The sequence below is a fragment of the Myotis yumanensis genome, unplaced genomic scaffold (genome assembly GCF_028538775.1).
Source record: "Myotis yumanensis isolate MYYU_CA2020_CCGP unplaced genomic scaffold, mMyoYum1.0.hap1 SCAF_1, whole genome shotgun sequence".
NCBI lineage: Eukaryota > Metazoa > Chordata > Mammalia > Chiroptera > Vespertilionidae > Myotis > Myotis yumanensis.
In genome coordinates, this window is record NW_027223752.1 from 124,685,672 (window position 1) to 124,701,210 (window position 15,539).

Sequence of the window (15,539 nt, forward strand, 5' to 3'; positions counted from 1 at the left end):
TTTAAAATTTATATTTATTGTTGAAAGTATTACAGATATCCCCTTTGTTTTGTTTTTTTCCCATTGACCCTCTCCACCTGCACCATTCCCACCCAGGCCTTCACCACACTACTGTCTGTGTCCATGGGCCATGCATCTCCTATATAATAAAGAGCTAATATGCAAATGGTCATCACGCCCTTACGCTATCACGTCGTAACGGCTCAGACACTCAACATTGGGCAGAGAGGAATGGGGACCAGCCAGGCTGTGCCAGTAGCTGCACCTGTGGCCCAGGAGAGGGACAAGCCGCCTGCCCTGCGGTCTCGAGTGCCAATGGCTGTAGCTATGCCTGCGCCTGCAGCCCGGGAGAGGGACAAGACACATGCCCCACAGTCCCAGGTGCCAGAGCCTGCACCTGTGGCCCGGGAGAGTGACAAGCTGCCTGCCCCGCGGTCCCAAGCACCTGCAGCTGTGGCCTGGGTAAAGTTGCCCGCCCACAGTCCCCTGTGGCTGCGGCTGGCCCAGGCAAAGCCGGCCCCCATCCTGGGTGCCTGTGGCCAGCCAGAGGGAGGAAAGCCTGGGTCCGGGGTGCCTGTGACTGGCCAGAGGAGGGAATCCTGGGTCCTGGGTGTGGGTCAAGGCAGAGGTGGTTAGGGCCGATCAGGCCAGCAGAAGAGCAGTTAGGAGCGATAGGCCGGTAGGGGAGCAGTTAGGGGCAATCAGGCCGGTAGGGGAGCAGTTAGGGGTGATCAGGCAGGCAGGCAGAGGAGTTAGGGGCAATCAGGCAGGCAGGCAGGCAAGTGGTTAGGAGCCAGTGTTCCCGTATTGCAAGAGGCAGTTGGACATCCCCCAAGGGGTCCCAGATTGGAGAAGGTGCAGGCCAGGCTGAGGGATTCCCCCCACCCATGCACAAATTTTGTGCACCAGGCCTCTAGTATGCATATAAATTCTTTAGTTAATTTCTCTCACCTCTCCCCACCCCTTGCTTTCTCTCTGAGATTTGTCAGTCTGTTCTATGCTTCTATGTCTATGGATCTATTCTATCTATCAATTTGTTTTGTTCATTAGATTCCACATATGAATGAGATTAAACAACAACAACAAAAAAGGAACTCTTACCATTTGCAACAGCAAGGATGGACCTGAAGAGTATTATGCTAAGCAAAATAAGCCAGCCAGAGAAAGATAAATATCACATGTTTTCTATTTTAAACAATGAACTACTCATTTTTCACTCATGGGATATTATTTAAAAAAAACAGAATCGTTCAACAAAATATATAGAATTTACACCTTTAAGTTATTTTTCTGTGAATAACCTCTTATATGTTTCATAAACAATATACTCAGAGCCAACTAATCCTCAGGGAATAAATATCTAGCCTTTGAAGAAAAATGGAATTACCTAGGCAGCAGCTCCTCATATTCACCTATTAAAATAACTCGTAAATGGGTCTTTAACTTTTTGATAACGTAAGCAGTAACCTGGATTTCAAGCTTTTTCCATCCTCCCATTGAAAACTGATGCTTACACCCTGAATGATAACAGCATTTTAGCTTAAGTGAAGCAACATACACTTTTCTTTACCTCAAGTACATGTTGTTGGTTTGGCAGTTATCTGTTGCCTTGTAATTTTAATGCATGGTAAAATCATGTACGTTCATATATAAATGATATAAATCATAAATGTGAACTAAAGCAGATATACATTTGAATGAAAATGTGTCATCATGTATTTTTCAATCAGAATAGACATAAATTCCTGAAGTTGAAAAAGATTCATTGTTCAGGGTGATTTTAAACCATTTGTAACACTACTAGTATTATGCAATACTAAATTATGCAACTGATATAACATTCAAGAATTGTTTTTTTCTTGATATACAGAAAATTTATACGAATCTTTGATGAAAATATTGAAGCTTCATTTTAAAAAAAAATAAGAGCCATAACTATAAACAGACCATCCACTCCATTACAAGTATAAAAAAAAAATAAATGTTCAATGTTAAGACTTTAAAATATATATATCTACAGAGAAGTAAAATATAACTTAAGGAGCCCCCCAAAGCATTGTGATATATTTTTTTAATTTTATTTTATATACTTGTTTAATTAATTATAGAATGGAAATAATAATGTACAATTTTGTTTCCAATTTCCATTCACATTGTGATCATTTTCTCCAGTCATTAAACATTCCTTGAAAACATCCTGTAGACATATCAAAATAAACAAATCCTTTAGCAAATATTAAGGAAGTATTATAAAGTCATATTCAAATGACTTTCTATCACCCACAGATTTTAGACCATAAGGGATTCCCTATGGGCAGCTGGGACAAAGACTTTGTCCTCTAAGTCCTTATATGATCTTGCCAACTGGTGTTTTTCCTCAATTTTTGTCCTAGATTTAATTTTTTTCTGAGTAAATGTTACACCACCTATGCAGAATTCTATTATTTAACACTAGAGGCCTGGTGCACAAAAATTTGTGCACTCAGGGGGTCTCTCAGCCTGGTCTATGCCCTCTTGCAGTGTGGGACCCCTGGGAGGATGTCCACCCCAGTGAGGACCCTCACCCCATGGAGGTTTGACCAGCCTGGGTGAGGGGCTGATGGCTGTTTTCAGGCTGGCCACACCCCCTTTAGGGTGGGGGGTCCCCACTGGGGTGCCTGGCCAGTCTGGGTGAGGGGCTGAGGGCTGTTTTCAGGCTGGCCAAGCACCCTGGTGACGTAAGCTCCCAGCCTCTCCTTTTTTTCTTTTTTTTTTTTTTATCTGAAATTTATTTACCTTCTATAATTGAAACTTTGTTGCCCTTAGCAGAGGCCTGCGGAAAGCTTGGCTTCCTCCATCGCCAGGGGCAACCCACTCCTGCTCGCTCCAGCTCCATGGCCACGGCCGGCTGAAAGCAGGTATCTGGGGTTTGTTTACCTTCTATAATTGAAATTTTGTTGCTTTCAGTGGATCTCAGAGATGGGCCGCAGCAGGCTGGGAACCTTGGCTTCCTCCATCACTGGAGCAAGCAAGCCTCCTGCTTAAGGTGTAGCGAAAGTATGGTCAATTTGCATGTTTGTCTTTTATTAGCATAGGATTACTGTCTTCAGAGAGTTCCCTTTGTGATTCCAGAAAAATGATAATTTCCTAAATTTAATATAGTCATTTACTATGTTTTCTTAAGTTAACCAAATTTTTAAAAATGCTTTATTAATTATATAGATTGGCCAAAACCTCCAGTTGTCTTCTTTCTTTCTTCTTTTCTCTTCTTTCTTTTGTTTTTGTTTTTACTTATAGAGCTCTGACCACAGTGTGCAAGCTATTGTTTACCATACATTCACACTAACAAGAAAATAAATTCCTCATTCTTTAATCAGATTAAATTTTATGGCTCCAAGGTCGATATCCTATTATTTTCAATTGTCCTAGAAAAATGCATTTTTTTTATCAAATTTATAAACAGTCAAAAGTTCAAATTTTAACATATATTCTTTAAAGAAGAAAAGGATTATAAGGCTTGGGTAAAGACAATACCTTTCCTCAGAAGTTTTATAAAATGTTAGATGGAGAAGAAAATCTAGGTACATAGTATACAAACTTGAAATTACTTGTCCTCCTTTAAATATTTGTTTGGATCAGGACAAAAACACATTTGGATTTACTTAAAGCCATTTGCACACATGTTATGGAAAAATATCCTCAGGACTGTAACTGTCCTGTACTCACAAGCCCTAGTGACTTGCCATTGCATAATGGCTAGAGTCCAAAGTTTTTTTCTAGAAGAGTTTATGCATGGCAGCTCAGGTAGCATCAGGCCCCAGGTAATCTGTTGACGCTTCCTTTCACTCTGCCCTCTCCTCAGCCCAGCTGTCCTCTTCGGTTTCTTACAATAATCACACTTGTTCTGTCTTCACAGTTTTGTGGACCATTTGCTCTATGTTACTTTATCAAGTTCTAAAGAAGAGCCAGGTCTTTGAGATCTGTTCTCAAGTTCACTTCTTTCATTAAACCTTCTATGTACACAGGGCTCTTATTGTAGTTGTCATACAGGTTGGTGCTTGGTTATATTCAACTGGCCATTGTTTTTTGACATATTCTAATTGATATACACAAATTCTCCCTCTCAAACAAGATTGTAAGATACTGGTAGGCAATTATAAGAGACCCCATGTACAGCACATTGAGATGTGGCCCTTTCTCTAACGTGTACTCTAGTAAAATTTGACAAAGATAAATAAACAAAGAATTTCAGTGCTAAGTGATACTGACACAGGCTGAGCCTCTCTTAAACAGATGGGAATGCTCTTTAGTTATTTTATTAAGCCTCTCCTAGCTAAGTTAAGTTTCGCTTCAGGCACTCCCCAAAGAGCTCTGCTCTGCGCCTGCGTGAAGAACCCAGCCCTGCATAAGCCTAAGCCGGGCCTAACAGCAGTTTGGGAGCCTTGCTGTGTCCTCAGTGTGTGCTTCCTTGATGCTCAAGCTGCCCCCTCTTTCTCCTTTCCCTCCACCTTGTTTTCAGTACACCTCTTCTTCTGAATCTGTTTTGCCTCTTCTCCTGATTTCTATCTTGAGGGAGAGGGCAAGAACACCTTCACTGGTGACAGATGAATGGTAAATATTGACTGGGACACGACTGAGAAAAAAGGGACACCACTGAGGGGAACCACTGCTCAGTCTGATAGCCAAGTAAGGCATGTCTGCAAACATGGAACTGATACTGAGACTTCGTTGAAAATGCTCCATGGTAGGGGAGGGTGGGGCTAAGGGGGAGAGATCAACCAAAGGACTTGTATGTATGCATATAAGCCTAACCAATGGACACAGACAACAGGGGGGTGAGGGCATGAGTGTGTGTGTGTGTGGGGGGGGTAATGGGGGGATAGGACATATATGTAATATCTTAATCAATAAAGAAATTTTAAAAAGAAAAAAAACAACAATAAAAAACAAAGAAAGGAAAGAAAATGCTCCATGTGAAAATGGGAATGGGCTAGCCACTCAACAATCTTGTTGAAGAGTTTTCATAGTTTAAAGAGAAGATAGAGTTTAGAGATCCCTGGAGGGAGGATTCATAGCATCATCCAATGATAAGCAGGAACCCAGGACGGCTGAGAAGTGGAATGCAGGGAAAGAGGTGTGCAAGAAGGCACTGAGACAAGTGGAGGAAAGATCCTGCAAGGCATCTTAAGTGGTAACGGCCAGTTTGGATTCTAAGTGCAACGGAAAGCAATTAAATAGGTCTAAACAGAGGAGTAGTGTTACTAGATTTATTTTTAAAATAATAAAGTACCAATTAATGTGTGTTTGCTATTGCTAAGCAACTTGATAATGATTTACAACATTAATCACATCAATCCTGTAAGGTCCATCTTATTATCTCCACTTTACAGAATAGAAAACTGGGGAGGGGGGGGGGGGCGGGTGTGTATGGGACTTGCTCAAATCACAAAACTGCCAAGTGCTGGGAGAGGGATTCTAATCCAAGTTCCCTATTCCGGAGCCTGGGCTCACAAACTGCCCGGCACTCCTCAAGGCTTCCTCAGGGCACACAGTGCAGCTGAACAGGGTCTAAGGAGGAGGGAGAATTTTCAAACGGCTCAAACAAGAGAGATCAGTTGTACAGCTAGAATAAAATGTTCCTTGAAGCTAACACTGTGGGATATTTTAGTTCTCATCATAAGGTGTCAGTTTTGTTTAAATTAATTTTTGATAAGCGTTTTAAAAGATGTCAGCAATTATTACTTTATACTACTCTTTTTCTCCTTAAGGACATAACAATCACCTCAAACATCTTTGACTCCTCTAAATTCCTTAGTACAGTGCCTTGCAGAAACTGGGAGCTTTAAAGTACTTGTTGAACAAATGAAATATCATGAAACAACAACAAAAAAAATGCTTCTTCAGTAGCTGGCACCATGGGAAACCTTAGATCTAACAGTCACTGATGCCGGTTGATGCTGGTTTTCAGTGAAACCAGTTTTCAGTGAGTTCCTATTGAACTTGAAGCTGTACTCTGAGAAATCTTGAAAGTGCCTTTAAAAGTTTTTCAAAATCTAGCACTAGACATTTTTCGCTTTATGCATTTTTAGATGTTTTTCTACCCAATTTTTGAGACAGCAAGCTCCTGCCTTTTTTGCATTAACTGGAAAACTTCACAGATGCATTGTCAGTTGGATAAATATATCTCCTCCCCTGGAAATTTCCTACTCCCTCTGAATTCTCAGGAGGATATGTAATAGTAACCCCATTCTGTTATGTTCTGATCCCCTTAGTAATATCTTGTTTCTTTCAGGAAAAAAAATGTAATGGCAACAGCTTTGATGTTTTTATCCTTTCTTCTTTAAGAAGCAGTTTTTGTTCATTCTTGGCTCTCAGGACGTGCTTCATGTCACATAAACATGAAAAGAATTAGAATCGAAATGTATATCCCATTTTAGAACTGTCTGTTTACCTATTATAAAAGATACAGTAGCTTTTCAAAAGCATAATGGAATAATGCTGTACTCTTCCAATTTCACAGGAATATCTGGGCCATGACCAAACTATTTGACAGGAATGAATGTTAAATCAGTACACAGGGAAGAAAGATAATGTAGATCTTTCTTACTTAAATAATGAATGAATGATAGATGCATTTTTAAATAAAAACTGATAAATAATTAAAACATGGCTTGAAAGAGGAGATGTAAATTGCCAAAAGTAATTTGAAATAGTTTGATTCTCCAATTTTTAAATAATGACTTCATTTACTCAATGGTTGTGGGGAGCTGGCATGGCCATGGCATACTCAGCCCCAGGGCGCCTTATGTGCCATGCCAGCTCAGCCTGGTTCAGTGACCCTGAGTGGGGGCGAGGGGGTGAAAGGATTGAGAAAAGACAGACAAGAGAATGAAAGCTGCATCTTGGTGGGATGCTGCTCCCTGATGAGGAGACAGTGCCAGTGCCCACAAGCCGTGTCTTTATTTTATAGCAGATGCCACGAGGCAAAGTAGGGGCATGATCAAGTTTACAGCACTCTTGTGAGTTTCATCCTCACTTAACTACATGCACCTGAACTCTATCACAAGGCACATGGGGCTACGTGTTCAGACCATAGGTTCAAGCTCACAACCACAGCCGTTGGCTATAATTGTTCTGGGAGGGCCCTGCCCTCCAGCTGGGACTTGCACGTGGCAATGAGAGGACCCTGTCCTTTCATTAGTCCGAGGCTTGAACCTGTCCAAAACACTGTAGCCGTGCCCCACAAATGGTAATAACATATTTTCATGTCACCTATCCATTTTTTCATTTGTTTCATTTTCATCCCAGCCCAATCACTCAGAAACTATAAAAAAATCAACCAATATTTATGCAATATCTACTATGAGTTCAGAACCATGCTAGGGAAAGTTATCTATAACACAGAACCTACCCTCAAAAGATATTCTGTTGTTGAAACAAGAGTAACAGAAGTAGTAAAAAAATCAATAAGGGCTGCAGCAGATGTCATGGTAATCCTATGTAATAGGATTTTCAAGACCAAAGCTATCCATACGAACTGGAACAGTCTAGGGTAGAGTTATGGAAGAAAAGCTATTTTGAGCTAAATATTTGAATATGAAGACAGAAGTTAAACTTAACTCTTGAATTAGGTCACTTGGAATCTGGCTCTCTGCTACTTCTCCGTCCTCAGATGCTGCCTGGCTCCCCTCTCCAGTCACAGCTGGCCTCTTGTTACTTCTTGGTGGATTCAAACACATAGCTCAGGCCAAGGTACTTCAAAAGTTCAAAAAATGAGTCTGAACTCCAATTGAGAACCATTGCTCTAAATAACCACTCATTATTGCCTATAAAACCCTGAGTCATATCCTTGGTGTGGGAGCCATGCCAGGTCCCCGGATAGTCAAGGCTGGTAAGGAGCACAGAGGCTTTGTTATCAATACACCAGAATGGCCAAAGGCCTAAATGGGATGTTCAAGGACTCTGAGCCTGGGAATCCTAATCAGGCCAAGATACCATGAGCGGCTGCAAGACCTCAGCACTCTCACAGTACAGTGTCCTTCAGTAGCCAATATGACTGATGTAACTATTGGCACGAAGCCTTCTTTGTCTAAATGGTATAAAAGTAGGTTACTGACCAGCTAGTAGGCTGGAGTATGGAGAGAGAGCAGCTAGGATGGAGTGTGTGAAGAAGTCTGCCAGAGAGAGCAGCTGGGAGGAGAGACAGGAGAAGCTGCTGAGCCTGAGAGCTCAGGTACCGCTACGATGTGAGGCATGAGGCGGTGAGTCTAGAAGGCAGCAAGTCTAGAAGGCAGCATGCAGCTGCTCAGGTAATAGCTGTGGGCACAGAGACTGAAGCTGCTTCATAGGAAAGATATATGTTCACCAGCCGGTGTCTGGCTGCCTGCCTGTATGGACTTTGCTGTGAGGACTGTTTTCCTGATGGCTATGTGGCCACTGGCTTCTGCAATAAAGACTCATTCTTATACACCCACAACCTCTCATGGCTTCTCCGTCTAAGACTCAGCGTCATAGGAGGTCCAGTCTCAGGCAGAGGAGCTCAGACCCAACACCTATTGTCTAGTGAGCAGAGGATAGAGGAGGAACTTGGACTCAGTTCCCAACAGTCAGTACAGTGGGAAGGGTTCAAGCAGGAACAAGCCCTGGAGTAGACAAGTGGGAGAATTTAGAAGAATACATGGACTCAGAGCCACTCAGACCAGCAGAGCTGTGCTGTGCTCTTGCTGCTGGCCCTGACACATGGAAATAAATTGTGAAAACTCTATGCTAACTTTATAATCACCACCCAAACTAAGGGCAAAAATGTTCTCATAGAAATTGAATGAGACAGTACAGAAAACATCTCTTAAATCACTGTTTTTCCAAAGATTCATATTGGCACATTTTAAAATATACCTGGCTCATATAAAACTATCCTGATTCAGAAAATCTGTAGCAACAAAGCATAGCAAACATAAGCCAAATATTTGTGGAGGCTTTCAACATAGCCTTCCCAAACATATTTCTATCCAAGTCTACTTAGTGTATCCACTGGCCTAGCACAGTGCCTTGAACTTATTAATTACTCAATAAATGTCATTAAGTAAATTGATGCACAAATGAAGAAAAGAATGAATTATATCACTTGGCTTTTAACCAGACTGAGCTATGACATTCTGGGGAAATACCCTAGCCTTGTACACTCACACTAACATGATTTTTACAGGTGTAACTAGTATTTGCTGTAAGAGGTTCACAAATTGTGCCTCGTGAAATTTTTTATATTCTTTATTTTCAAAGACCCTTATATATCACTTAATTTAGTTTTTAGGAAATGTATTATGGTTGCCTACTTCTGACTCCCCACTTGATTAAATCTCTCATTCTCCAAAGCCCAGCTCAAAAATAAAATTCTCTATCAAATCTTATCCAGAACCAGCAATTCCACTTTTTGAACTTAATTCCAAGGAAATAATTGGGAAAGTGTGTAGAAATATTCAAGGACGTTTATTATAAAATATTGGTAAGTAAAAAGAGTATGGAAAATATGATTCCGTTTTTAACACATATGTATATAAATGGACATTTGAAAAAATAAACATTTTCTAAGACTGAATCACATTGAAATATTAAAAGTGATTAGTTTGGGGTGGTGGGATTATATATAACTCAAAAAGAATTGTTATTCATTTCTTAATTTTTTATAATAATCACGTACTACTTGTGTTATTTCAGAAGGAACAAATAAAAAGAAATGTTGTGAATTCTTAGCTTATCATATTTCCCCACTTCTAAGAAGCACAAAATCAAATTTAAAGATTGTCACTGGCAATATATCAGATTCTATGGCATATATTTTGTGTACTAACCTTGTATCTGGCTTTATATTATCTTTACATTTATTTTGTCTTCATCATGGTTCCATCACTCCTTTTTATCTTTTTAAAAATGTTTTTTGTAAATGCTCTGGCGTTAAATATGGAAGGCTAGATACTAACTCCGACGGGGTCCCACTCGGTCTGGTCCTCAGCCTTAGGGGTTCATAAAGCTGATTTTCATCGGTCTCTCCAGGACCAGTCCCCAAAGACCAATGTCGAGCAGAATGGCAGTGTGTTCGTTCACAGTAAGAAAGAAATGCTATACCAAATATCCATATTGACATGACCAGCCAACTGCCTTCCTGTGGGAAAACTACAGAGGGAGCCAAGTTATCAGAAGTTTGCTTGTTGGTCATGGAGTCAGAAAAGGGGGCTTTGAAGACAGGCAAAGTGATTTTCAGAGACCAGGTCCACCATGTCCTCTCTAGGTGAACTTAAACTCACTAAGCCTCAGTTTTCTGTAAGTTGCATATTTAGGTAACAACTGAGGTGGCTTAAATGTAAACCACATTAAGCTCAGGGTTTTCAATATTAAGTGTGATCATTTTAGTACAAAGTGTTAACTCATTAGGCTGTGAAAAGAAAATGGTTATTTTTAATAAGCAGCTATGATCTGTTAAATCCCTTCTTTCCCATTAGATATCAGGCTCTCTTAGGTGACATCTCAATTAACTTTCAGTCACTTTTAATTAGTTTGTCTCATTTTCATATTAAGACTTCATCCTGTTCATTTTGTAAATTTAAATGCATAGTTATTTGAAGGCTTTCTGTGTGCATAGTTTATTGGTAATTCCAGAGCAGATATCTCAAATGTGACCCATTTACTGGTGCTGGTCGGATAATTGATCGTTCCTGCACTGCAATAGGATGAGGAGCTTTCACCAGAATGAAAATCAACTCCATTGCTAAGCACAACGTGTAGTTCAAATGAAAGAAGAAATAGGTAAACCCAAAATTACATTTGGAATTCCAGCACTCTTCTTTCAGTAATTAAGAAAAGTGGACAACAATAAATAAAGATGGAAAAGACTTGAAAAATACCATCTTAAAAATTTGACCTAATTTATATTTACAGGACACACCACTCAGTAAAAGCAATATGCAAATTCATCCAAGTGTTTATGGAAAATATTTTCAACTAAATAAAAATTAAGACGGAGCATGTCAAATTTACAAGATAAAATAAGATTATGTTTAAAGAAGAATTTATATCTACAGGGTGGAGGAAGAGTAGGTTTATAGTTGTTCCTATGGAAAAATAATGCAATAATTAATGATGCAAAAATAAGCCATTTCATGTACTCACAACTGTAAACCTACTTTTGCCCCACCCTATATATTACTATATTAATAGAAAAAATATCTAAAATTTATTATCTAATCTTCTAATTTAAAATTTTTAAGAGAAAATTAAACCCAAAGTAAGTAGAAAGTGATAAATGATAAAGATAGGATAGACAAGAAATCAATTGAAAAGTAAAAATAGAGAAAAAAGCAATAAATCCCCAAACTGCTTCTTCAAAATTAATCAAGAGACATTATAAAAATATAGCTAGAATGATAAAAACCAAAAGAGAAGACACAAATGATCAGTGTCAACAAAGAAATAGAACACATTACTTCAGAACCGAAGGACTAAGTGAAAACAATAAGGGGATTTTATGAACAACTTTGTGGCACCTTAGATGATAATTTTCCTAATAATTTTCCAAAAAAAAAAAACCCTTAAACTTTTATGTATTGTTTGAAACACTACTTTAGAATCTGTTCCCATCACCTATGTGGTCATTATTCATTGAAATTACTTTTAAAATATTTATGCTAAACTCCAAAAAACCATTTCCTAAACTTTATTTATGTTATCCTCTATCACAGTTTTTCCTAATTAGTCCGCACGGCTCTAATGATAGAGAAAGACTTCTAGCACTTTTCTTTTTTTTAAAAAAAAAGGGAAATTAAAGACCAGAGAAGTAGAACTTTTCTAAACATGACTGTGGTGGATTTCTTAAATTAAGAATATCAAACCTACTGTCACTTAGGCACATTGCCTATCTGCTGCTGAGTCAGATAGATCTTTGTTTCAGATCAAATTATAAAATACAAACATTTTTTATCTATCCTCTCCATATTGGTAAAAAAATAAACAACACACAAAATATACTCACACATATGAAAGGAAAACTAAATCACACTAAATCACACTATGCTGATAGCTGTGGTACTCTAAGTTTTCTGGTGTGTGTGTGTGTGTGTGTGTATGTGTGTTCATTTATTTTAAATTTGTAGCCACTAATTCTCTGATGCCATAGCAAAGAGATTAGAGACAGCTAACAACTAAATGGACTCTGGTCCAGAACTATAAACAGATGATTACACCAAAGGGAGCCAACCTGACTAAGATAACAATTCAGTTGAGCAACATTATCTGTCAAGTCATAATTATGAATATCTTTATGGTCCAGCTTGAGACTTCAGCAACTCTCCTTATCAGGCTCAAAAGTTACCCATGTGATCTGAACAAATTAGCAGAGGAAACAATATGAACACTTTATAATTGCTTCTTTCTTCCAGAATGCATAATCAAAGTTTATTCATTCTCCAATCAATTGAAAGATGAACAAAAAGAGATCAACCATGGAGAGTAATAGCTACATACATGCAATAGAAGTTAAGTACCCATGGATTTTGTGGGGAAGGGATTTTAATCCATGTTTTCTATCCTAAAAACATAGCACTAGAAATTACATTGGAGAAAGAATTAACAGAGAAGGAAACAGATCATGTTACTTCTAGGCTATTATTCCCTTGGTCCTGATGCTTGCTCTGAAACATTGTAACTTGTACAGAATAAACTCATTAATAAAAAAGAGGAGAAAGGTAGTGGAAAGCTCCTAGGAATAATCAATAGCTGCTATAAATACTTGAATCACTATCATTTTAGTGGGGATTTTTTCTTTCATGAAATGCAGACAATAATGGTATGAATTTGCATACAGTAAAATGTAGCAGAATCAGGATCAAAGGATTAAATATATGCACTCCTAGATTTAAAAAAACAACAACAAGAACACAGAGAAAAGTATGCTATAACTGGATATAACCGGGAAATCAATATTGAGGGGGAAAAACATAAGTTTTCATTTAATCCTGCTTAACTCTTATACAAATATAAACACTGACCTGAGTCATCATAAACTGGGATGCAAGAAATGAACTCAATCCCATGAGGTCACACAGACATGTTGGCTGAATGAGCATCAAGAAAGAAAGACTGAGTAAATAGCATATTCTGAGCAATCCTATGTAAATTACATTTCATGAAACCACTCAGATTATCATAGAGAGAAAATGCTTTCGATGAAGGGCTCCCTTAGTAAAGGAATGTAGGAAAAGTTATGAAGACACCTTTTCCCACTCTCACTGAAATAACTGAAATTGTAGAAGGGAGCTATGAGAGGTTAATCAGTGATCATATCACAAAAATATCTTGGTTGCCCAGCACAATTCACAGAATTCCAGGAAGGGATACTCCAGATCTGAAAATAAAAAAAGAAAAATTACCAACACTACATTTTCTAAGAGTAGTGAAAAACTATTTGGGCAAATTTAAAAAGTATTATAATTTGACAAGCTTAACATAACAGATATAATTTGTCCTATGAAGTACTATTGCCTTAATCGGGTAAAAATTCATTAGTAACATTATTAACATCTTGGTCACTATGAGATAGCTAAGATAATTTTAGAATCTATGTATCATATTAGCAAAAATTCATCTTGATTTTTGGATACCATTAGAGTAGTTTTGAAAGGTATAATTTTTAGACAAGGAAAAGAATATGCAACTAGACATTTGAAAAAATGCAACAGCTTTAGAATAACTTTTATTACATACACTTCCCTATTCTACCTCAAACTCTGCTCCAAACCAGCCGAAGCCAGGAAGTGCCTCGTGCAATTCCAATCTTGTAGACCAAGGACAAGTGTCTAATAATTTTCATTCCAGGACATGTTTTTATCAACAGCTTCATATATACAGAAAACACCAACTGAAATCTTCACACTGAAGGTTCAAATATAAACGTGAATAAAAATTATCAAAACAGAATTCATCCACTCTCACTACAATCAGGGCCTTTTCCCAACCTTCCAATTACCACCAGCAGCAGACTATCCTCTGTTCCCAGCTTGATTGCTCTTCATAGTTAATCAAACACCTGTCTATTCCTCCTCTGAGACAAGTTGTGGTCTATGAATGACCTGCATCCAAATCATCTTGAGTGCTCATTAAGTGTATATTGCTGTGCCCTGCTCCAGACCTATCGAATATGAACATCTGGGAGAGAATCCCTGAAATGTGTCTTTTAGAACACTCCACCAGGTACTCTTCTGTATCCTAGAGTTTCAAAATCATCTGTCTGAGATGCAAATTAAACCACGACGAAGTATCACCTCACACTTGTCAGAATGGCCAGCATCGATAAATCAACAAACAAGTGCTGGCGAGGATATAGAGAAAAGGGAACGCTGTGCACTACGGTGGGAGTGCGGACTGGTGCAGGCACTGGAAAATAGTATAGAGTCTCCTCAAAAAGTTGCTTTACTGTGTAAAGGTCTCAACATCTTTTTCATCACAAATTTTTCTGCTCATTATTTTTAATTGATAATTAATCATATTTCAAGACAAATCCAAACCTCCCAGCTGAACATTTGAGGACTTCAACGAAGGGACCTCAGTGTGTCTGGCCCACTGACAATTCTCATGGCTCCACTCTGGAGTCCCTCTGAACAGTTCTGATCAGACTAGACTTCCATCTTATTTTTTGCACTTTCTCCTGTTTTCTATCTCAATATCATCCACCTTTCTCTTTATATGACCTAAGACTCTCTCTGGTTTTCCAAACTCTAAAACTTCTTCCAAGAAGGAAATCCAGAATTACCTTCTGTAAAGTAGTAGAAATATACAGGGTGTGGCAAAAGTAGGCTTACAGTTGTTCGTATGGAAAGTAATATAATTAATAAATAATACAAGAGTAAACTCTGTTTCGCATACTCACAACTATAAACCTACTTTTGCCTACTCTGTAATAAAATGCCACGAGTTGCCAGACAGGTTCAAAAAAATCCTAGTACTACCATATACTATGTGATCTGGAGCAAATTTATTTGATAAATGTGAAATAATGTACCCGTTACCTGGTACATTACAGGAACTCAATAAGAACTAATTTCTTTTCTGGGCCCATTTATCATGTAGTGCAGTTGTTATGATCTTTGCATATTACCTTTCCCTGTAATCTATTTCTACTGGAAGTGGGCTCTCATTTTCATGGGAAACCCATTCCATGTGGTGCAGGTGATCTCTCCCTGTTATCGCTGCCACCACAAGTGTGGTGGCCACATGACACAGGTCAGCAAATAAGCGTACTCCATCCACACACACACTCTCCAAAATGCAGCAATTAGCTCAGGAATGAGTATTTTCCCCATCAATCAGGTTAATCCTTAGAAATTTTGCTGGACCCTGAAGAACTGGACACTAGTCATTGGGGTGTCTGACTATGCCATTGAGGTAAGCCTGGAGATGTCAGTGATCAGCTTTGCTCTCATGCTAGAAAATCAGCCACCAAATTAAACCAACTAAGAGGAAAATGGGACTCAAGTATGGAAAGGCAATATTCTGATAACATCATTTTTATCCCT

The 15,539-nt window shown here is 38.7% G+C and overlaps 1 pseudogene; it reads left to right on the forward strand.

The window, feature by feature from the left end:
• The first annotated feature begins 159 nt into the window (after positions 1–159).
• Positions 160–15,539, forward strand: part of LOC139013133 (keratin, type II cytoskeletal 8-like) — a 143,972-nt pseudogene continuing 128,592 nt past the window's right edge.